The 2,352-nt window shown below is 39.5% G+C and overlaps 1 protein-coding gene across 3 annotated transcripts in view; it reads left to right on the top strand.

Annotated features, from left to right (window-relative positions):
* The window catches only part of FNIP1 (folliculin interacting protein 1), a 112,315-nt gene that overhangs the window by 682 nt on the left and 109,281 nt on the right, over window positions 1-2,352 (top strand). The window lies entirely within an intron of this gene.

Genomic DNA, 2,352 nt, shown 5'->3' with positions numbered 1-2,352 from the left:
TTCTTTCTTTCTTTCTTTCTTTCTTTCTTTCTTTCTTTCTTTCTTTCTTTCTTTCTTTCTTTCTTTCTTTCTTTCTTCCTCCGGGGGCTTCTGCCTCCTCCTCCCCGCCGATCTCTTTTCCCCCCCTTGAGAATTGGGCACATCACGTGCAGGCAAAGGCTGCGCAAACCGGGGTTTACATCACTTTCCGTTGGTTGCCAAAACCTAAAAGAACCAGAAGGAGCCATTCTCCTCCTCCTCCTCCTCCTCCTCCTCTTCTTCCTCCCGCTCCTCCAGGTCCCGCTTCGGCTGCCTTTGAAGTTCTCTTCTTTCGCTCTGCATCAGAAGGGATCTCTTCTTCCTTCTACTTGCCCACCGGCTGGTTCGTTTCCTCTTCCTTCTTGCCTTGATGCCGCGTATTGACTGAACAGGTTGTTGTTCTTTTCTTTTTCTTTTTTTTTAAAAAAGGCTCTTGACTGCCTTTGCCAGGAGAAAGGGAGAGTTGCCGTTTGGCCAGAGCCACCTTAAAATGTTAAGGAAGGACAAAAGGCGATGACGGGGTTGCCAGCTGTGGGTAGGGTTATGGAGGAGTCTCTTGAGGTCTAGTCACAACATAATCCTGTAAGGCTGCAGGGGCGGGCTAGCAAAGGGATCTCTGCCCCCCCTCCAAAATTTTTCCCACCTCTCCTTTTTCTCACCTGTATACTGAAGGGCAGCCTTCTCCACCAAACTTGAATTTTGTTGAATCGTTGAATTGGTCTACACAGTATTTCATTATTCGTAGATGGGATTGGTAGCTGGTTGCTGGAGGCATCAGGTTGGGGAAAGTTGCTTTACAACAAGAATTATTCGTCATTACATTCGATACTTAATAATTCTGCTTTGGGCGGTTGAAGAAAAAGTGGTCTCGTGTATTAGAAACTTAGAGCCTATTATTATCTATTTATGATGCAGCTTAGTCATATGACTGTTATTTGCCTAGAGATGGCAATGATAAGATGGCATATTTAGAGTTGAACTGAGCTTCATTCAGCTTCAGTCAGGAACTCTGAAGCCTTTGCTGTATTGTCCAGCCTTGCTTCTGAACAGGGGCAGGGAAGGTGGCATATTTACATATTTGTACATATTTCTTGGACCTGAATGCAATCCCTAATAAGGGTGGATCCCCATTCACAATGACTTACTAGGGAGTAAAACAATTCAAAATACCAATTTGAGCAAAAAAAGCATTGGTTTGTGCTGTGCCAAAGTTGTTCCAATAGGATTAGATTGACATCGGCAAGGGGTCTTTTCCAGCTAGAAGAGGAATTCAAAGTTGGAATTTAGTATTAAAATATTGGTGCAAGTGAGATTCGCTGTGTCTCTACATTTAGGTGCATAAATTACATAACACATTCTTTTCTTCCTTGTGGAAACTGCTAGATTGTTGCTATTGATTTTGACATGTATTTAGCTATCTTTATGACATTCCTACTTAAAACTGGCTACTTGCCTTTCCTTTTATGGTGCTCCATTTTTCAGTTTAATTACATGTCAGAAATTAAAATATATAGCCTGAGGGCTACGAGGAACCATTTATCAGCTTTGTTTAATTTTGATTATAGCCATGTTGTTATTTTGTTGGCACTGGATGCTAAATTTATTTGAAACTTTGTAGCATATAAATCTTCTGTATTATCTCAGTAAAACTGTCACTGCACTTTTAAAGGATTTTGTGTAGATTGATATATAAAAAGCCAGTAACAGACTATTTAAACATCATGAGGTTCCTTCTTAAATTTAAGGCACCCTATTTACTTTTATCTTGACTTTTAATTATTTAACTACCCACTTTGTTAGGAAGATTTTAACATCATACAGTTTAGCATTCACTATATTGATGTGTACAAATAATACAACAAAATGTACATATGAGCTGTAACCTCTTTGCTTTTCACTTCTGAGTTTGATGCTCATCAGTTGGCTGTGCCAGCCTGTGATCAAGGTCTCCCAATAAATCTGAAGATCTAGATCTGCACTTTGCACTCCCTTATCTAGAAGCAAGTCTCCTGAATTCTGTTGGGCTTTTCCCTCTGAACAGATACAAATAAAACCAATCTTAAGTGTTATGAGCAAAACCTAGGTTTCTGAGTGAAATGTCTGTACTTGGAGAGAATTTGAATAGTTAGTTGTATTACCACATTTATGATAAAACTAATTAGCTCAATATTTGTGCAGCTCAATATTTGAAAGTCCATAGAAGGATAGTATAACACGTGTACATTTGCCAGTGTTCTAGTACAGGTAGTCCTTGACTTACAACCATTTGTTTAGTGGCTATTCACAGTTACAACACTAAAAAAAGTGATCTATGACTGGTTCTTACACTTATAA

Source organism: Ahaetulla prasina, chromosome 2 (assembly GCF_028640845.1).
Source record: "Ahaetulla prasina isolate Xishuangbanna chromosome 2, ASM2864084v1, whole genome shotgun sequence".
NCBI lineage: Eukaryota > Metazoa > Chordata > Lepidosauria > Squamata > Colubridae > Ahaetulla > Ahaetulla prasina.
This window is presented reverse-complemented; position numbering and strand designations above follow the sequence as displayed.